Here is a 23,419-nt window from a genome sequence, read left to right on the forward strand (position 1 = left end):
AATTCACCACCCATTAAAGGGGTGCGTCCAAACGCGATGAAGATTTCGAAAAATACGCTGGTACTCCAGTAAGATTGCTAAAAAAAATTCGTTCTTGCTGGTTTCGCGACGCGGATTAAAAAAAACCCCAAAACCTTTCAAAAACTTAACCCCCTAATTCGTAACGAAAAACATTAACCTGTTGACAATGCATCGATACATCGGTTGTTTCATCTGCCATAACAGCTAGATAAGTTGTTTTTTTTTTTATTTCAGCACTTATTTGTTCCCTACACACGTTCAAAATACAATCTAAAAGTTAATTTTGAATAGTTTTTGATGTCCCTTTAAAAACCGAAGAAGTTTGAAAATGTTTTTTTAAAGAATCGTCGAAATTTTGTGAATATTCTAGAAGCCCCCGAAAAACTCCTGGATTTTTTGAATTTTCTGTTTCATCGTGTCCCCTCATTGGCATTTCAAATTTACCGCAAAATTTAACGCAATCAATAATTTTAAATAAAACATCCCGATTTTTTTTGACGTTTTCGTTATGCTTATCTATTTCCCGCCGACAAGCTTCCCAAAATCGTGAGATTACACAAATTTTTTAAGTGTTCGACACTTCCCTCGTGTTTTTAAATTTATCGTTTAAATGTTTTAAGTCAATAACTCCTGTTTTCGTCCAAGATGCTTCGCCTGGCGACTCGCCTCCAAACAAAAGACACGGATAACAAAATAACGCGTTTTTTTTCTGTACATCTCGTTAACCAATTGTATTTTTTATAAATGTCTGGATTAAATTTTCGCGAGTAACTAAAAGATCTACTGGTTGCAGGCTGTGAAATAATTAAATTGGGCGTGAGGCAGCCTAATGCTTTTATAGCGACTTTTTCGGTAAGTTCTAGTCGCGAAAAGTGCAAATTTTGTAAATATTTTACTGAATTCTTTTGTTCTTCCATTTTTAAAAGAAAAAAAATCTTAATATATTTAAATAAAAAATTACGAGAAAAAGTTAAACAGATTTGAAAAAAGTTTGCTGTTATCAAAATGAAAACGACTCACCGAAGATTTGATGAGGGCTCATACACAACCAATTAAGAGTAACGAAAACGAATAAAGCTGTGATCGTGCGATTCAACTAATCAAATGTAAGATCAAGCGCGCGAAATCTTAAACAAACTGACAGATGAATGTCGAAGGCGAAGACTGCCGACTGTAGACGGCAGACAGGCGAAGGCTGCCGACTGTCCAGCCCAAAATGGCAGAGTGAGTGAAAGAGAAAGAGCTATCTGCAGTTGCAAATAGCTCTTTCTCTTTCTCGTTCCGAAACTCCGGGCTGCGCAGCGTTCAGCTCGGCGCTGTAACACTTAACAGCCAGTACAGCAACATTTTAATTCATCTGTCACCATACAAGTTAGTGGGGTCTTCAAAACGGTCAACATTACTTACAATATCACCCTTTTGGATATGGGTGATATTGTAAGTAATATTTACTCTGTCGAAGGCCCCAATAGTTAAGTCCATCCAACTAATAAAAAAAATATCATTAATAAATAAAATATTAAATGTATTATTAAATATATATCTTAGAATTTTATAGGAGGGGCTGCAGCCCGGCAGCCCATTAGGACGAGCCGCCACTGATTTTCAGTCATAATATATTTTGACCAGTTGGAATTTAATCCGCCATATGAATCAACTCATGTGGGCTTGGAATATATTCCAATATCAATATATGTATGTATATTACAACTGAAAATACAACTATAGCGGTAGTTGGTACCAGGTTAGATGGAATATATTCCAACTAGTTAAAATAACAACTGGAACATACAATTCAACTGTAACATATACACACTTTCTTAGTTGTAATTGCGGCTAGTTTCATTACGCACACAGCACACTATTGATCCGGCTCTTTTTTGCGTGTTTGTTCAATTACCATTGGTCAGTGTGCTGTATAGTACATTCGTAAGTAAATAGTGTGTATGTACTTGCCTTAATTTGACGCTCTGTGCTCATTTTTCACTTTTTCGGTTGATTTTATTTATAAATATGTTTTTATTTATTTTTTTCACCGATGCGGTTGCGTTTTCTCTAGCGACCGCATACAAAAGTGGATTGTTCTGTTTGCTTTTGCACGATAGCCCACTAACGGATTTCGCTGATAACCGACCAGGTACTTGAAACAACAGGTAGTGAGGTCAGTGGCGTACTCGAACACAATATCGGCTATCGCTATATGTATACAGGGCTTATTAATTTAATTGTTTATGTACTTGAACTTTATATGTACTCTATACTGTATACGATATGTACCCATACACTCAAAAGTATTGATTCCATATCGGGTAGTCCAATCGTGGCGTTTAAATGAAAGCTATTTTGGTTACAACAATCTCATTCATTGATCCGTAAGCTTATCGTTGTTGGGATAAATCTTCATATTATACAAAGAAGCCGGCCCAAATTACATATTATACAAAGAAGTTGGTCCCAAAATGAAAATGGAATCGATTTCCTAATAATTTCCACCCCTACCGCCTACACTTTGGTGATTATTAATAATTCAGAGGCTAATGAGTGAATGGCCCAACCACGTGTCGCCATCAACAAAGGCCAACGTGGCCAAAACCCACCCTTCTTTGTAAACATTAATAACGCAACTTCCGAGCCGCTCCCCAGCGCTCTGGGCGTTTGTCCCCTATGTAGTTTTGTAAACGTATATGTACTCGTTAAGGGGTAGTGTAGGTTTCAAACTGTGTACGCATTCACACATGTTCTCTTCAAATTTAAGTAAAATGTAAAGAATTCAAAGCAAAGTTCTTGGTACACTCATTATATAGTTTATAACACTTTGAAAATTTTCTCAGTTGTAATATGTGATAAATGAATAGACTTGACTCAAATGCTTTAAATCCAAGTCGTTAAATTAAAGGTTACCTGTTTAATCTGGTTTACTTTGTCACTATTTTTTACAGTCTACATTTTTCGAATAAGTCCTCGTCATTGCGTCCTTACGTAAGGTGTCCGAAAGACATAATTTGCAAATGTGTCTTATTTTCTCACGCGCTCGACTGTACATATTATATACATATGTACATGCTGAGTAAAAACAATATCAATCTGCGGATCAGACAGGCCTTTGAAGAGGTCTGCAGTGAACTATATAAGTACAAAATGTTTTAGACACGTTTTGAACCGATATTGAGTATTAATTATGGTATCGCGTCCCGTCGTTACCTTTATAACTAAAGTCGTTTAGGCGAATAACACAAAATTCTATGATTTTAATTCTAGTGCCAAAAATATGTATCAAATATAAGTAATAATAATAAAATGTATTGCAAACGAGTCGAAATTTCATCGCGCTGAAATGCCACGCGCCGAAATGTCGACGTGATTTTGTCCGCGCGGAAATGTCGCGGTACCATTAATTACAGGTATAAGTGGTAAACGGACTATTTCGCACATTGCAATCGTGCACACGACAATCCTTGCCACGAAATTCGCGAATGCGGAATATCTGGCACTTGAGTTCTCGTTAGTATGATAGTTCGCATAACTCTCGATGGATGGAATTTTCGGTTGCTAGATGTTCCGTGATCGAAATTTTAATGACGTGTGCGAGATAATCAACGAACCTGTATAAGTAGAGTATTCTATGTATCTTTATAAGGACGATATATGTAAATTGCACCACTCTTGTCTTTTGCAATAAATGTTATTATTATTATATTTGACCGTATTTTTTATTGGCAATTCTTAATCCTAATCATCTATAAGCAGTAGAGTTGAATCCTAAAATTTAGTGCTATTTGCCTAAATTACTAGTTAAAAGGTAATAAGAGCAGTTTTTATATAATTCCTATTTTTTGCTCAAATTCGATGAAAGTTCTAACTTCTTTTAATTATTGTTTTAGATTTTTTTAACAACACACACATGTACGATACACTTTTTGCCAGATAAATTATTTTCAGTAAGAGATTCAATGTTGAACTCGCAATATATCGTTATTTTCTATTGTGCGCTAACAACCTGTAAATGTGCCATTCACGAATTTTTAATTTTAAGATAGCTTGGCGTTAACAAATTGAAAACATATGCTAGTTTCTAACCTTCACTCGGCGCACAAATTAAATTACTTTTTATTACAAGTTGAAAAAACCTAGCAAAACTAGGCACGCGCTAATGTAATTGACGAAGTTTGATTATTATTTCCCATCGAATCACTTAATTTGTCCACTGAAGTATGCAAATTCATTCGAACGAAAAACCGGTCTCGCGTGAATTGATATACCCACCTACTCGAATTCTTTTTTTTTCGTCGAACTTTATCCTGAACGCCAGACAAGTGTTATTTGATATTTCTCAAACGGATACTTACTTGCTCGAAGAAAATAACGGATTATTTTACCCGACGTCACACAAAACGCGTCACGTCACGATGGTGTTATTTGCTCGTCTTCGCGAGGCAATTTCGCGCGAAAATATTTTATTTATTGCACACATCATATGTACATATAATACTTCGATAGAAAAATGTGCGTTTCCATTTCGTAATCCCCCACACTTATAATATACGTATGTATGTAAAATCGTCGTCCCACGCTTAAGAGATAATTACACACCTCGATCAATATTGGATCCATGTGCTCTCCTCGGAGAGTTCTCTCAGGTACATAATATACACATAGACTCGGTCGAACACACGCTGTGCCATGTTTCCTTGTTTGTTTGCACAACCTTGATATTTATAAAGCAGTGTTGACGTTGACGTGTGGTTACCCCCATGTGCTCTTGGCTGTATCTATCTGTATGCTATTGTAAATTAGACACACGTTCGTTTGCAACCATATAAATATATAGATATACTCGAGAGGAAGGTCCTCTCGCCTTTAGAAATGTCCGAATAAAACATGCATTTATGCGTATTTATTGCTTCTTTATCGTATGCATTAAATGTGCATATATACATATAAAGGAATGGAATTGTTTGTATCTTTAAAAAAAGTACATATTGTCTTGTTTAAGTGGCCTCGTGTGAATCGAACCTTATCGAACCTCGTAGACTTCCGACATCTTCGTCTATGTAAGGGAGACAATCGCTTTAGGTAAAAAGCTATCGTCACGCGATTAGTCCTAAAAAAGGCAAAAACGATGATTTCCTAGTTTATTCGCCAAACAACAATGACACGGAGTTTTCCTCAATATTCTCCAATGATAACGTGTAGGGGTTCAGTGTCCGTTTATGCGGTCGAGATCCGGATCCGGCGGCAAAAATTAATTTAAAATATTGCGATAAGCAATTGATTGTTGTGGTAAGTATTTTTTTTTGTATTTATTGGTAGAACAAATGCGTAACCTAAAATTTCGCTGACATACATTTTCGATGTAATATAGCATCCGATTTGAGTTTTCATGATTTTCTTTCATTGCTAGTAATAAACCACTTCCGTTCCAATATCGGATGTTTTTTACTTTATTTTTTATTAGAATATGAATTTATTGTATACTTTTTGAAAAATATATGGTAAAAATTTATTATAGCATATCTAAGTGGTTATTCCGATTTATAATGTCTAAAGCTATTTGCTTTGTTTTTTATGAAATTATTGTATTGTTAATGTTAGATTTTCCTAACGACTCAATTCTGCAAAAAAATTGTTTGGTGGAGTGTGACGAAAATCAAACTAAATTACTTGTAAGAATACGTGCCAAGTGCACTGTAAGATTGCTTGTAAAATGAAGTAAAGTAAATATGTACATACATACTCAAGTATTGTTCTTCTGTTTGACATACCGTTGTATTAGCTTAATCCTAGTATTAACTCACATAATCGAAATTCAGATGTTATCAAGCACATCAATGACCGATTGCGAAAACCAGATATTGTGCAAAATGTATCCATAGAATGCCTAAATTTCTAGAGATCAATTGGATCTGTCGATAAATAAAATTATAGATAGAGAGAATTATCTGCCATTCTGACGTCGGCGAATGTGATTCAATATCTACATACATAGATAAGTGCAGCACGCATATACATATGTATGTAGCTGACGTCATTGCCAAAATTTTGCATAATATTCAAGTATGTACGTAAATCTTAATCATAATAATACTGAACTGAAAATAAAAGTTGTTCAATTTAGATACAAACGCTTTTGGGATTAATTGATTGGATACAAAAACTGAAAACCATTCTCATAATATTCTCTCTATTATCTCCTATCGGATGTTGGTCAACACTTATGCAATAGCTCTAATGAACAATATTGCTCTACAAGCCAACTCTTAAAAGCCAAAATGTTCTTCTTCCAGAACTTTTTTCTTTGTGATTTCTTCACATCCTCCAATATTATTACGCTACAATCTATTTCTACCTATCATACGCAATTTTTCATCTAATTTAATCCGTATATATTTCAGATTTACCTTAGTTTTTTCAAATTGTCGAATATTCTTTGTTCGAACACTTCCTTCGACCTTCCTTTGTGATTCACTTTTCATGAACTAAATATGGAGACGGATTTTTTGCATAGTTTTACCTCTGAGGTTGATTGCATCCGATTTGCATACGAGGCCAGAACCAGACAGTCGCAGACACCATAAGAGACCGATTCACATAATGACGTGTACCTACTCTCATGTGATTCTGTCGATGAGGGTGTGGGGCATGTTCGACTCCCACGTTTTCGCTATCTAACCGCGAGAACTACATTTCGATCTACCACCGTTTCTTTGTCCAAGTGCTCGTATCACCTACAACGTACATATAACTATAATACATATCCAAAGTAGGTAGTATGTACTATCCGTGAACAAATTACCAGGCCATGCCCAGGCTTTGCCCACATATTTGCGGTTTGGTCGGGTTCGATCTGTGACAACCCACAAAATTGTATCTGCGTAGAGCCGAATTCGCCGAACACGATCGTAAAGTTGCACCGGAGCACAGAAGCCATTTTCGATCGGATCGAATTGTTTATTATACATATCTATCTATATGAAGCGTTTGATAATGTAATAAACTGGGCATCGATACGATTCGCGTACACACTGTTTTATTATTTGTATAATATGGTTAGTGTATGCAACCGCACGTTACACTTTCAAGGTGCTGTGTGAACCGTGTCAGAATCATTAAGATGGTGCACATCGCGTGTCAACGTCCATACATACATACCGCAAATATTGAATAAACGATAGCCATTTTCGGGAAAAGGTTAATATGTCGGTGTGGTGTCTCTAATAGGAGTTAGTCGGTTGTGTCGTAAAATTATAAAAAAAACACTAAAGATGAACTTTCTTTTGCGGTAATAAATCTAGGTGAATTTAATAAACCAGAGAATAATAAATTGCGTGAATTGTGTGTAGGTATTATAGGTTCATTACAAGCTTTTTATTATTATAAAATATGTCTTTGTGGACTTTTTATGAATTGTTTTACTGTGTGAAATTAAACAAAATCAGTCTTTCAATTTATTATATTTTTTCTATGGAGATTTAAAATCAAACGCAAATTCAATTATTTATTTTTGTAGGAAACCTTTTGAGTACATATTCAAGGCTTTAGACCGGAAATAATACAATTGGCAATCATTCGTCAAAAGCAGAAATGCCGCTGTTAAACAGCATATGAATTTTATATATCTTATTTTTCATATGAGTTTTAATAGTTTTGATAGGGAATATATATATATATATATATATATATATATATATATATATATATATATATATGTACATATATACATATTTTCGGCTTCACTCTTCGAGGATCTCACATAAAGCCATCATCCCGACGAATGTAGGAGAGCATGTGTGAAGGAGGAACTATTGTAAACTAGAATTTTGACAATTTCATATGAATTTTCTACATGTCGAATATTTTATGATATGTATTATGTATATATGGAAATGGGTATATAGTGGAATTTTAGTTTACATACCAAAAATAGACAGGAAGCAAAACACTTGGATGAAAAGTACGACTGAGCTAAAACGTGGTGGAGTAAATCAGATTGAATTGAATACGACGCAGCTTGGAATAAATCCGAAAAATTTAAAAGGAAACAAGAACAAATTTGGAGCTCCAAATATGTAAGTCTTGCCAATAAAATTGAATAAATTTGGAGAGAAATTAGCTAACCCCCCCCCCCCCGTATGTTGGAAGATATTAAAGCAACCTGAAGAGTGGAAGTGGCCCAAAATCAGATCACAATTTTTTGACGGGCAGAAATGTCGCTGTACTAACAGAGTGAAGTGAATAAAAAGCTTTTAAAAAGCAAATTAATTTTACAGACCAAGCGGAGTGGTCTAAAAAATCTACAGAAGGTAGACACATACTATGATTTTTAATAATCTGAATAGCCTTCCGAATTCCACTTGAAAACATTGGTATTTGCATTTGGTATTCTCACTATAATATATTCGGGTCTATGTATGTATGCATATGAACATATTTTAATGAATCATTTTCAAACATTGGCTCTCAAAAAAGTTGTAAACCGTTTTGCTACTCATATTTGGCTCTTTTGGTCCCAGAGTTTAGCGACCCCTGACTTTGCCTAAATGCTTTGGGCTAACTTGAACAATGTGTATGTATTTAAAAGAATATGTCGAGTCAATTTAAACGAATGGGTCATTATTCTTATGTCCGATACACAGAAACAGTTTTTTTTTCAATATATATATCTAAAAAAGAAGTAATAAAAGCTTATTACTGAAAATTCAATCCGAAGTTTTGAATCTTCGTATGTTTGTATGTGTCATATATTATATGACGATAACAACCTGTATCATGCTGTTCGATGCTGGATGATGTCATAATGACGATGAAAGTTCTCTTAAGTATATATTAGCTTGTACTATTTACCTGCGAATAGCCAGTCATACATATTAAACGTGTGTAATTAATTTCGAAAAACAATGATATCACCGCGCACCGGTCGTAATGGCTGATTCTCGCTTTTAGGTCATCGCTATTACAATCGTTCTATAAATTGAAATTGTGTCGTAATTTGCTACAAATCTAAACAGTAAATATAAAAATCCTCGGGATATGAAAAATTGTGACTTTTCATCAATCGACGGATGATTCGCTATAATCATCCGGATTCGCATTGCACGTCGGATTGCATCGTGCTACATTACGCAATTAAAAGTCACGTTATTCGAGGGATAATCTTCGATATGAATCATAGCTATTAAAATAGAATATATATATATATATATATATATATATATATATATATATATATATATATATATATATATATATATATATATATATATATATATATGCCTAACTGTAATGACTTAATACTGCTGCTAATTTCGCTCGAAGCCCCGGCACTTACCGGTCGCGTTTACCGGGGCATATTGATAGATTAATTGCAACAATGTGTATGTACGTATGCCCTACAAATCGCCTGCTAAAGAATCCGTTATTGCCTTTTTTCTCTTAAATAAATTAACGCAATTATTTGAAATGACGTATGGAATGCTAATTGAAACGTTCATTGATTATAACGTAATGGTTTGATGCGATATAACTGAACTTCAATTGTAACAGAATTGAACTGAATGGCGACCGGATAATTTTTTCAAGTTTCAACTTTTTGTGTATCTTAACATTAAATTCAATTCCGTTTGTGACAGCAAATTTCATTCTCGTGATAAAAGATAGAGAAAAATTCATTAAGTGAAAGAAAGAGAAACGTATTGTGTAATTTATTTTTATATTTTTAATATATACCAGGAAGGTCTAAAAGGTAACCCCAATGCGCTTCTTGGCCAAAAACATTGTACATTTGATACAAGTATTATATAAAGTAAATGCATATCAATTAAAACCCACAGATATGTACATCTAGGGTCAAATTTGTAAATTTGCAGCAATTTTAAACAATTCAGCGAAATTCAGTAAATACATATAAATTAACATAAATTAATGGTCAGATTTGTAAATTTGCAGCATTTTATAAAATTCAGCGAAATTCTAGATTGCTGAAAACTCGAGATTTGCGAGAAAATGGGTAAGGTTGCCATTTCAATGAGTACCAAATAAATTGGTAAACTCTCAAAATTTAAGGTCTGGCCAGCGGAAACCGGTGGGATTTGAACCCGTGACCACTCTGTTCAAAGCATTATATGCTAACCACTCGTCTATTCTGCTATAATTAAAATCGTAGTAAATTTGCGGCCATCTAACTTCTATCTATATCTATTTATTGTGTGCAAATTTTATCCAGTAATGATCTGGATAATATTTGGCGACCCTGAAGAGTCTGCGCCGCACATGCAGCATACGACAGCTCAGTGCGGCTTTGCGGATACTTTGATACGTTTTCTTTCACTTTTTTTTTCTTGCACGAGTAATTTCACTTGTGCACGTTCACTGTTTTCAGACACATAAAAATAAAGTTATGTTTCGTAATTGTGTTGGCCTGTAATCTCGCACGCCCCCGCTCGAAACCCTCGAACGTGCCACCCGCCCATGAAGAATAATTTTCCAGAATATAATAACTTTTTACTGTGCGTTTCACCTCGAAACGTCTCACGTTCAAGGATCGATAAGTCCTTAAAAATCCGCAGGACGAGTCCGCATATATCATTACGGTCGCTCCTGCGGCCTACCGCAATAAAAGTGAACGCACTCTGCCAATAAAGTGTCCGACTAATATAATCTACTCGTAAAATAAATCTTATAAGTTTTCTAATGGCTTTTGGCTACAGATATCCTATTTAATTATGCAGTATACATAAATGTCGTATTGTATAGGTATAATTGAAGAATTCGCTTTTAGTGTATTTTTATTGTATTTTATCTACATATCTATATTATGAACTTATATTTTATCTATTAATAAATGTTTTATGGTGTCCCAATTATAGATAGCTTTGTTTTCGCTGTGTTTTTATCAGAGGTAGCTCAAATTAGTTCTATATCCCCATCTTATGGGGTTTGGTGCATCCGCTCTGAAATCGCCAGATTAACAGAACGGCAGCTTTAAACGTAATTCTCATTTTCTCGCATGATAGATTGCACATCAGATGACGAGTAACCTTTCGATGTGCACAGATGCAATTATTAAAATTGAGTTGAATCTTTCTGGCGAGTTTAATAAGGCAAGATTCGGAACTTATCGAATCTTGCCTTATTAAACTCGCCTGAAAGATCCAACTCAATTTTAATAATTACCATTTTAATAATTGCATCTGTGCACATCGAAAGGTTACCTGTCATCTGATGTGCAATCTATCATTCGAGAAGACGAGAATTGCATTTAAAGCAGCCTTCCGTTAATCTGTCGTTCAATTTGTCTGGCGATTTTAGAGCGGATGCACCGCATCCCATCTTAGGATATACATATACAATAGATCAACATTAAGTCAACCATTAAGACGCAAACATACAGAATCGTACGGCATGACATGCCTAGGTGGAATCCAGCTGTGAATGGGCGTGTCTTTTGTCATTATTAATTCGTAATCTCAACAAGTTTCTCCTACATTTCTTCAAATATGGGAATCACTGTTATCGTTCGCTTTAAACTCTGTGTCAATACAATGATAAAATATCACCGAAAAAACTCCAGGAGGTGAGTAATGACCTCGATTGCGATAGCATATATTGGGCGTGCTAGAGTTTTTTACATGTTCAAAATTATTAAAAAAAAAAAAAAAACACGTGCTGCTTACCACTATGTGCTTGCGCCCTTATATGTACGTTCATGCATGAGCATGATCTCTAGAGATCGGACTGGAAGCGTGCCGTTCATTGTTAATTGTTGGTGTGCTTTGTTCAATTTTATGAAGAACCTTTTTTTTGCACTCTAGCTTTGTAAATAGACGCAAAAGGCCCTGATTCCTGGAAAAAGCACGCTTCCTTTCCGCCCTTTAATGATCGCTGTTCGACTCATGAGTACGAAAAGGTGGTCAGGATGCTTTTGCCCAAAGTAATGGGTACACTATTGACAATTTCTGTCGTCAACCTTTTTTTGCTCTCTGGCTTTGTAGGACAATAGTAAACCCTTTTTCTTGGGAAATGGAAACTCCACCGCCGAAGACCGCTCATGAAAATTATTTGGATTAACTTTAAACAAGTTCTTTTTCATGTACAAATGACTAAAAAGTTTCACATTCCTACACCTCATATATTTATTTAGGAATGCAATTCCTATTGGTCAGCTCATATGTTCTGGCTTAGAAGTTTTTCGAATGCTAGAAGTACAAAAGTCTTTAATAAATATGAATCAAGATCCAAAGTTGGCCTTACCACTAAGTTAAATTAAAATAATGGGGTATAGCTTAGTTGCAAATTAATTATTTTCTTTGTAAAAATATATCTAATGGGGAATGTGTTTCCGTCAATCGATCTATTTTTTTTATAGTGCCATTGCAGGTTGTCCCAAAGGGACACCTATGGTTTTAAACTTGTACATATATGTATGGATACATTTATAGAATATAAATTTGATATTATATTGATACAAATAGCAGTGACAAATTTTAGATTGGTTGGTTGCCAATTTTGTTGAAGAACCATTTCAACAGTGAAATCAGATGAGACTATGATAGGAAACGATCAAATCTGACCGGCAGCCAGAATAAACTATTTTCGATCGAGGAAATCAATAAACCAGAACATGAACCTGGGACCTCTTAGTGGTTAGTATTAACGCAACCACCAAGCTATACTGCATGTACGTAACCCATGTATGCAAGACAGCACGCTTAGTTTGACATCATTGGCAATGCTAACGTTCCTGTAGATTTCATCACCAACGCATAGTCAAATGAGTTTCATAGGTACAAAAAACTCCCTCATAAAATGTCTGGATATGAGTAAACGTCCTAAACTTTCATATTCAGGAAAACAGCACGTTGGAAAGTATCCTGGTGCATTATTTACAGCGATTGGGCGAGCCGCTCCGCGAGCATAATCATTACTCAACGAATGCTTGGGATGCTTGAAGCACACAGCACGGATCGTTTACTGCCGCTGTAAACTTTATAACCGCTCGGCTATGAAAACTGCCCTTTTTATTATTTTTGCGAAGCTTACGGTGCACTTGGGTCTCGAGAGAGCCATTATATTGCACATGCGGTCTGTGTCTAACCATCATCATCGTCGTCGTCAAGAGGAGCAATTAGCGCCGAGCATCGCGTGCGCCAACACTTATCCTGTTGAACACCGAACCTAACTATAGTGATTCTACTGCGTCAGCGGAAAAGTCGACTTAAGCGAAATTAATGACTTGCCACGATACTCAACCCCTAACTTCTGTATAAAGTTAACGAGACGGATCATCTCCCGGATTATATCTAACTAACAAGTTGTGGCATCTCGCCGAGTAGTGGCGGTCGATCGTTTACGTGTGAGATACGTACATACATACCTATGTATGTATACGTACCAGTCGATCTTGATTATTTGAATGAACCATTAATAGTACATTCTTAAGTAGTGTTTTCCTTTCACTATTCCAGTTGTATTTGGGTCTAATGCTGTCATAATGGTATCAAATAACCTGTCAGATGTCATTCATCCGCAGCATCGATGACATTCGGATTGTTCTTTTTGTTACTCCTCGACCTTCCAATTAAAGGTCCTATAAGTCAGAGCATCGCAACCTTTTCACACATCTCCTTCGCACGCGTTAGATCTACATACATATATGGTGATATACGCTTCTACGTTGCCGCGGCACTCAGGTTACGATGCTCGCTATAAGTCATAATTAAGTTTTTATATATGTATGTAGTTTTTGTTTTTTAAAAATAATTATTTATTTCAAGTTATAATTCAATTTATCTGTTTATAAAGTCGGCATGTTTATGGAATGTGTATGTCTCGGGCTTGGCCAATTTTTTGACTGATTTTGTAAATTAAAGAAAATAAATTTCTTAAATGAAACACAGCTAGAGTCGGAAACTCATTTTTATATAACACATGCATATGTGCATACATACCAGTGGCGTGCCGTGGAAATCTCCAAATTTTTGTCGCGCAGCCTTACTTACGTGTGCGCGAGCAGGATACAAATATCAACCCAAGCAAATATCAATCAGTATATTTTGCACCAACGTGAAAAATAGGGACTCGGTAAGACGTCACCTAGCCCCTTGTACCCTGCTGGCGCACATGTTAGTAAGGCTGCGCGACAAAAACAGGGGGATTTTCACCGCACGCCACAGATACATACATACATACATACATACGTATAAGATTTACGATAAAAAATGATTAAATGTTTCATTATAAAACAAATCTTGAAATTAAAATGGAAAAATTATATGAAATAGCGCTTTATATAAAATATAAAATTTTATTTATTTGTTTTAAAATTTTATTATTCTATCAAAACCTCTTAGTAGATATGTAGATATGAACGTAATATTTTTTACCAAAAAAGGAGTGATTTTTTTGTTTGAGTGACATCAATTGACATATGATTGTCAGTCTGCTGATTGAATGAGTCGGATTTGCAATATTTTTATTCCAAAATGACAGTTCTGTTAATGGACTTGCCTTTAACTGTCACTCCTATCATCGCTACCTCAATCAAAGGGTTTGAAAGGATCCTCTTGACCATAAAGCTTATACATATTTTACGAATGTGTTGATTGTAATAGAAAGGGAAAGCCTTTGTAGATTAAATCCAGTGAGGCGAGTGATTTCGTTTCTAAGCACATTTTGAGTTATTTATGTGCATGTAATATGTACATTGTATGTATTCTAGACCCAAGACTGGAAGCTGGGATTGTGACCGCATATCCGCGGCTAATCCGTGATAACTCGTAATTTACCGGTAATGTTAGTGGGAGAGTGAGAGAGATGCCATGTCGCGTAGGATTGCGCAATAACCGCACACCGGTAATAGCTGTCTGTAAATTAACCGAAGTACATACTGCATATTATATTTCTCGAGATTTCTCGCGCCATACGGTCTGCTACGTGCGAACCGCGCGAAAGGGTCAAGAGTTACACGCTCGAATCTTATGAAAATACCATGGCATATCTTATATGTATATGTACATTACGTAGTGTTCAGTGTTTATTCTCAAGGCTTGGATTGTCTACACATTTCGATACTAAATATTTAACTGCATAGTAGACATAGTAGAAATATAAAATGCATGTTATAGTAGTATATGCACATCCTAAGGTAATAATATATAATGCTGGTTCTGTTAGCTATTCAATGCAGCCATCAATATAAATAGCTCGGTGGTTGCGTTAATGCTAACGAACGAGAAGTTCATGCCCTGGGTTAACCCCAATTGGAAAGAATTTATTCGGAAGTATTTCTGTAGTACTGCTGGTCAGACTTATACTCCAAGTAGATAGTTTCCTATCAGAGTTTGCCATTTTATCTTATTTAATTGTTGAAACGGTTACTCATCTCAAAATGGCCAAAACCATTCTACCCAATGTGTCACCACTATTTGAATATGACATAAAAAATGTATTATCTAAATTTATATATATTTTCAATAAACGTAAATTTCTTTTATATTATTCATCTTATAAAAATATATAATATGTAGGTTTTTAATTTTCAATATTAAAAAAAATTAATGGCAATACATGTGGAACTTCTTAACCTACAACACATGCGAATAACACAGCTTTAATCTTCATATTTACGTATATTGCTGTTGACCAGGCCTTGGATATGTTGCTTTGGGTCGATCTTTCCTATCAAAGTTTGCCAATTTATATGATTTTCATTGAAACGGTTCTAACAAATTGACAACTTTTACCCATTTTCTCTCGAGTTTTTCTGCTTTTCGAATTTCGCTAATTTGTAATTAAATGCTGCGAATTTGTCCATATATGTATGTATGTCTCTGTGGATGTTTTATGTTTAATCGATGTTTTTATTTAATTTGTATAATAGTTAAAATATTTCTGTATAATGTTTGGCCATAGATGTCGTGTTTAATGTAAATATATGGGTGTACTAAATTATACCTGTATATATAATATATAATTAATCATTCTTAATATGTATACCACACTCCTCGCTTTGGAGACATCTGTTAATATGAGTGTGCATAATTGATTGAAATAAAATATGCACACTCATATTTAATGAAAATTACATTATCAATAGCTAATAAAGAAAATCTGCGTGGAATTTTCCTTCATATGCAAACGCAACGGGAGATTTTCTTTATGTTGTCTCTCACATACGAAAGACGTTATCCATTTATGGATTGTGTAAATTTACATTGCGGTCTCTTAACCAAGGACCTCCTCTGGTCCCCATTGTCCTTTTTTTCGAGCCAGCACAATGCATTCAAAGAGCATTTTCAATTCATATAATATGAATAAACGTGCACGACTTCATTCTCGCCATTGTGCGTACGACTTAAAAGCATGTGCCTATGTACGTACATGCATCGTCTGAGGTCGATTGTAATTGGTGTGACCGGCGACGATGCAATTTCAATATGTGCAATGTGCATAAGGTCGCCGATGCTGAAATGCACTTCAGGTCGGCTTATTGAAGATTCGCCGAGCTTATCGTGCCGGACACTTTTTTCTCGAACTCTCAGGATCATGGCTCACGAGTGTCACGATCTCGTGCCACTGCGGGTCACCTGCTCTCTCAGACACTACACAAACGTTGACCGTAGTTGCATTTGGTTCACTCGATTAAATTGCAATGTCGTTGTGATACTGTGAAATAAATTTCATTCTAGGTTTGTACACATATACATATGTATGTAATATGCCCAAGTTCATAGGTGGTCTTAGATTTCTAAATATAGGAAGTGCATTTTATGAGTGCCTGTTTATAAGGTGAGTGGAAATGAGAACTAAATGTATCATGATATTCTTCTATATGGACGCTGTATGCTTGGCATAACGAGGAGGAATAGGAAACGGAATACGTGGGTTAGAAGTATGACAAAAGTGGTTGATGTATGGTGAGAGTAAAGAAATTGAAATGGCAATGAGCGGGTCACGTAACTAGAAGAACGGACTATAGATGGATGAAATATGTACTCGAATGGTACCCGGGTGAATGTAAAAGGGTGCAAGGAAGAAGGCCACAGGGGAGATAAGATGGATGAAAGTTGACAGCGTGTTGGAGAGGCCCTCATCCAGCAGTGGATGGCGAATGTCTGTTCATGATGAATAATAATGATGATTCTTCTGTAATATCTTGATATTGTAATTAAATTACGGTTGATACACCTCTGATTGAGATGTACAAATTTGTAAAACGGATTGATTGACTATCTATCAGATCGTGCATTGTATATTTTTCCATAAATCATATCGAAGTAGAAGTATATATGTATAGCATTTTGGACCAATTTAGAATGCTCTTTAGTAATTAATCATTCTCTAAAACATGACGGTAGTAATTGGAAATATTTTTCCTATTCCTTAAATTGCTCAGAAATCGCTTGTTTTTTGAGATTTTAATTGGTGCTAAAAAGTTTAATTGGAATGCTGGAATGGGTTCTGGGTGGTAATCGCTTAAAACTTTTGTCCTTAATTTTTTAAAAACATTATTATCTTTACTTTTTTTAATAATTTTCAATAAAGATTAAATTATTTTATATCAATTATACAATTATCTGAATCATTCATAAATAAATAAAATAAAAACCAACGGTTTTATCTTCATTAATAACCACTGAATAAACTTATTCGATATATGTATATGTATGTATGTATACAAACTGAGTCATAGTAAATTACCCCATAGTTATAACCTTCAAAATTGTATTCTTGAACAGACAAACATCTGCGGTTCGACCGATCAAAAGATTCTGCTACTAATTTCGAAACAGATATTAATTTTAATATTAATAAAAATGGAAGAGTGGCGAATCGATTAGCGATCGAACCGACATTGCACAACGTTTACATAACAGAAAGTCAGAGGAGCGGTCGGACGGTTAACCGGTTAACGGTACATCGTTGTAAACACCAAACTGCTATCGGACAGTTCAAATATACTACTTTAGAGCGGTTCAAATTCAATTTAACTCCGACGCTGAACTTGCGAGTTGGTTGAATCTCATGCTCAAAATAATTTTAATATACCTATGTATATATTGTATTTTAGACTAATAGTCGACCTGGATTTTGTCGATTATGAGGATTAGTTAATTTGTATTTTGTGTATGTGTTGTGATTGGGAAGAGCTCGATGCTTTGCATTGATAGCCCCACCCAATATCTTTCTTTGGGTTTCGTTTCCCATCACGAGCTAGCTCTTATCCCTTTTTCCCGGACATAATTCAACGGTGTTAGGACGATACCGATCGTCGATAAATAAGGGAAATGTTCACCGGGTTCGACCTCACATAAACATTGCGACTGATATAACGACCTCGCCAAACGCTGAATCTCGATCTTGATTTACTGCATAACCATTTTATCGGTGGAGGATACAAATGCCTTTTGCGGTTTCCACGAATCTCCTCCACTTACATTTTCCACTCAAATACACACCAGAATGATGATTGAAACCTATCTAAGTATATACAATGTACCTATATCTAATATATAATTTCGAAAGAGACTTTCTATGTATGTATGTTTTGGTTCGTAGAATCCCCGACTTTCAATTTAATAAAAAAACAAATGAATATTCAAATAAATTTAAATAAAATAAAACTATTGAAATAAATTTAATATAATGTTTACTATTACATTAGCCATGTTTAAGCGGTTTATATTACAAATACCGAGCGAAGCCGGGTAAAACCACTAGTATGCTATAAATAAAAGTCTACTAACTAATATTTTAAAAGCGAAACTAACAAGTTTTTCATTTGCACACTTAATTCGATTGAATATTACTATTTTTATTGAATACGCAATTAAACTATATTTAAATGTGAAGTTGATAAATAGCATATCTACATACATAAATAAGTATGTACATTGATTTACAACCAGTGGTGTAGTCGGGCCAGGTCGAACCAGGTCGCCGCCCTGGCACTTTGATTGATATGAAAATTGTTTTTCGAGTACAATTAAAAAATATATTTTGGGTAATATGTCATATAAAATTTTTTATACCAAATATTGTAAGCAGACTCTCGTTCTAAAATTTGGTGGCCACAACCGAATAGTAATCTGAGCTTATTCAAAGCTTAAAAGTCAACTTAAAAAACGTTTTGATGAAATTCATAGGCTTTTTTTTATTTAAAACCAACCAAAACTTCGGAGGATTTTTGTTTCGAAGTTGTGTGTTGGTTTTTTTTTTCATTTACTAGTAAAAACCGGTAAACCGGTAATGAGAGATTGTTACCATGCAATCCCTAGTACATATATGTACATATAAGGTTGATGAAATAAAATAAACATAATATAATTAGGAAATACATACGTAACTAAGCCACGTCCACGTATTCAATTAAAAAGGTTGGACAAAAACAATAACTCGGTTGATTAAATTAACGCCTCCTGTCACCAGAGACGTGAGCAGAATATTCGTACAAAAGTAGGTGTGATGTACAAAAGTATCTGATAGATACAATATTATCATTTCATTGTTTTATGCTATGAACTTTTGCTATTTTGTTTTTATTTACGCAATATTTTTCATGAGTAGCTTTTGAAAGTTAATTATTTTCGAATAAAAGTAAAAGCTTTTATAAACTAATGTTTTTTAAAATGTTTTATTTTTTTGCTTCCAGACTATGCAAGCAGCGTCGAAGATGGTTCTCAAGATTGTCAATTGAGGTATTGCCAATTACTATTATTATTTGCTATTTATATGAAATGAATCAATTTTGCTACATTATAACGAAACAATCGCATTGAAAATTCAGCTCAATTTTCAATTTGAAAGTCAACTCGACAATAAAATCAACGCGTGTAATGACTTGATGACACCGCTGTTGAGAAGTCGTCGCGGTAGACAATGCAGGGTTAATTCAATGTCGAAAATAATGATTGAATAATGGTGTTCGGCGACGTAAACGATGCTGCGTAGCAGGAAAACACGATTGCACAAGACGAGGCCTAAACTTGACGTAAACACTGTCAAACTCATAGACGTGAGCAACGTAATGGGATAATCTCAACTAGCGGGATTCGACTTCCGGCTCTCGAATCGATCCACCATTTATTTGAGTTATTTTTGAACCTCCGCTACTTTTTTTTCTTCCCAATTCTAATCCATTAAACGATGATTTATATGATTTTTTTTCGAACAGCGAAGGTTAGCGCAGCCAAATATGCATATCGATAAAATTGACATTGAGAATTTCTATTCCGATTTGTTTCGCTTGCACACGAGACTTGCATACGAGAGCAGTTTCCGTGTTTGAGAATACTTTTCGAGTCGTAGGAGTGTCGATAGGTATCGGTAAATTAATTAAATTGACCTCTCGCGTGCTGAGCAGCTCTAACGTTTGTAACGTATGTACATACAAAAGCCTCCCGGGTAAAAACGCATAATTTTGTTATATCATTTTGTTAACTTGCGCTCGAGTCACGTATTTCACGCTTGTTTGTTTGTAAACTCGACGTTTACAATGGGAACAAATTATAACATTTAAATTTGTTTGGAAATGCCTGGCATTAAATCAATTATGTACACATCTCATATGAAATGTAATGAATTTATTTTATTTTTTACGTAAAATTCTTTCGTTGTGTGCATCCCTTCTTATATGTATTGCGTACAATTAGTCTGTCGGTCTTAATTGAACGTAATAAATTAATATCCTTTCGTGTTGTTCATTTTGTGGCTGCTGTGTTTGTCTTGTTAAATAAAGATCGTTGCACTCGTCGCTTTTGCGCTGTTTATAAATATTTATAGAGATTTCGATCGGTATAATCGGCTTTGTAGTGTTAAATGCTCCAAATTAGATTTTTATATAAATAATAGCAAACGTTTCATGTTTAATAGCTTTCAAAAAATGAAGAAAATACTTGCTTACATGCTGGCATCAAATTTATAATATGTAAAACAATTTACATTATTTTTTGTGTTACAATTTACATTACATACATTAAAAGTGGGTACAAAAATTGAAACATATTTTTTGAAAGCTTGGATTTTTTTTCAAAATCAGAACGTTACAGTAATGTAATATGTTATTTAATCATGCTTAAGAATGTGACATAACCTATGGCCCCCAAGGGTTTACTTTGTATCAAATAATTATAATTAAATTTATTTTTACCACTGGGTCATTACGGGATTGTACCCAAGGCGACACCTAGGGCCAACTTTGAACATAAGTACTACACGTATATATGTAAATTTATAATATTATAAATTTTAAATTAAATTCAAATGATGGTGGAAAATTAGGGTAGGCGGCCAATTTGGCCAACAATTAAATCAGATAAATTGAAAAACTCTGAATGGAACTTAGTCACGTATATCTAACGTCTGGCCAGCAACACTGGATCAGGATTTGAAACCGAGACCCTTCAGTTGTTAGCTGTGTTGCTGGTTAATGTAAAAATATTAAAAATTCTTTTTAATAAAAGTGAAATGAAATTACTTAATCTACATATATACATATGTATATACAAATGAATGTCTGTGTGTGTGTGTCTCGAATAGGCTCGTAAACCACTGAACCGATTACGATAAAAATTTCAGAATTTGTTTTATACATGTCCGGAAAGATTACAGTGAAAAAAAATCGCCCAAAAACTGGAACGGAAACGGGAAAAGCGGGAATGAGTGTCATTGCAACACAATAATTTCAAATTTGTTCGCTGCCTGCGTTTTTCCGACAAATAGGAACGGGAAAGGGAACGAGAACGGGAACGGGAACGGGAATTGCGTGCGTTATTGTGGCATTGCAACGCATGCCGGGTTCAGCTAGTACTTTAAATAAAAACTTATCGTTATGAGACAATAGATACAAATGAGTTTTAAATTTCCCACGTGAAAAATACAAGATATGTATTGACCAATAGTATCATATGTCATTTTGTGATATTTAAATTCGATAAGATCTAAATTTTAGCGCTGTCGAATTCCAGCGGTCGATTAAATACATTCGTACCGTTTCGGTATTTTTTTTTTTCAATCGTCGTATCATTCGAATTTTACCCAAATTACACGGTACGACTTCCAACTGAATAGACTGTCAAATTCCAATCGAACCGTAGGATAGATAGTAAAAAAAGGCTTTTCACCGTAGCCGTCGTGTGTTGCGTCAAGTTCGTGACGTGTTCCTTTCTATGAGTGGTATAACAATTACGCAACTACCATATAGTGATCGAATTCCGTCGATAACGGTAATGATGAAGGAGTATAAATCGCCCAGGGCCGAACCGGCCCTGCTTTTAAACTGACCTGAAATGATCGACAGAATGCACTCTCGTTCAATATTGACCGTGCCTACATATGCATATATGTATGTATATGTGAAAAATTTGACAGCGTCAAATAATTCTTCCAAAATTACATACAACAACATCGGTTGGATGATTTCGTCGTGTCATACCGGGCTGACACGATGCGAGTGTACTCAGACCGAGTCACTCGGACTTAAATCATATCATATATTGAGTACAGTCGTATCGTGCTAACTGGGTGTCAGGTTTTATTACAACTCTTAATATAGTATGTAATTTTTATTCTTCTTTGTGGCTACATTTTAACGATAGTTTTCTCGGGTAGTGACACTCCCTTGACCTATCTATCGAACGTTTTATATAAGATCGATCTCTCGTTGATATTGTAGTGCGGGCTGGCGGCTGCTCGCTTGTTGATCGTTTGTCAGGCTAGAACACTAAGCAAAATTAGTGCATCATCTGTGGGATATTGTCGGGGTTAGTGTGTTAGTGGGTGGTTAGCTGGTTTGGGACCGTTCGGTGGTGATTTGTTTAATTTAACTGAATGCTAGTTTTAGCCTATGCCCGTCTTCAAAATGTCGATGGGCCTTTGATTAAACGTGAGTTTGGTCTCACTGAGGGAGTTGATCAGGGGGTTGTCTATCTTACCGAGAGACTTGAAGTAGTTCACGGCAAGTTTGTGTACGTGTTTGTCAAGGTAGTCAGTGTTTAGGTCGCTGTGAATAATAGTGTTTCTTGTGTACCAGTCATAGTTTCCCGCGGCACGCAAGAATTTGTTTTGGACAGTCTGTAATTTGAGTATTGATTTGTTGGAGATGGCTGTGTGAGCCCAGACGGGGCTCGCATATGTGATTTGTGGGCGGATGATGGATTTGTACAGCAAACACTTGTTTTTAAGCGAGAGTTTGCTGTTGTGTTTACATAGTGGGTAAAGCTTTGACGTAACTGCCCTAGCTCTACGCACCGCATTGGTGATGTGAGGTTTCCAGGTTAGTTTCTGGTCGATTATTACCCCCAGGTAGCGGGTAGACTTGGTCCAGTTGACTGGTTTGTCATTTATGATTACTGGCTTACCTGGTTTACGCCGTTTTTTACGTCTGGAGAAGAATATTGCCTGACTT

The 23,419-nt window shown here is 35.2% G+C and overlaps 1 protein-coding gene across 4 annotated transcripts in view; it reads left to right on the plus strand.

Moving 5' to 3' along the window:
- Positions 1 to 23,419, plus strand: part of Prosap (SH3 and multiple ankyrin repeat domains prosap) — an 85,194-nt gene that overhangs the window by 11,083 nt on the left and 50,692 nt on the right. For all 4 annotated transcript variants that reach the window (XM_077428510.1, XM_077428513.1, XM_077428511.1 and 1 more), the window contains exon 2: positions 19,667 to 19,712. The gene's annotated coding sequence lies outside the window, so the exon portion shown is untranslated. The remainder of the gene's footprint in view (positions 1 to 19,666; positions 19,713 to 23,419) is intronic.

Source organism: Arctopsyche grandis, chromosome 4 (genome assembly GCF_051622035.1).
Source record: "Arctopsyche grandis isolate Sample6627 chromosome 4, ASM5162203v2, whole genome shotgun sequence".
Lineage (NCBI taxonomy): Eukaryota > Metazoa > Arthropoda > Insecta > Trichoptera > Hydropsychidae > Arctopsyche > Arctopsyche grandis.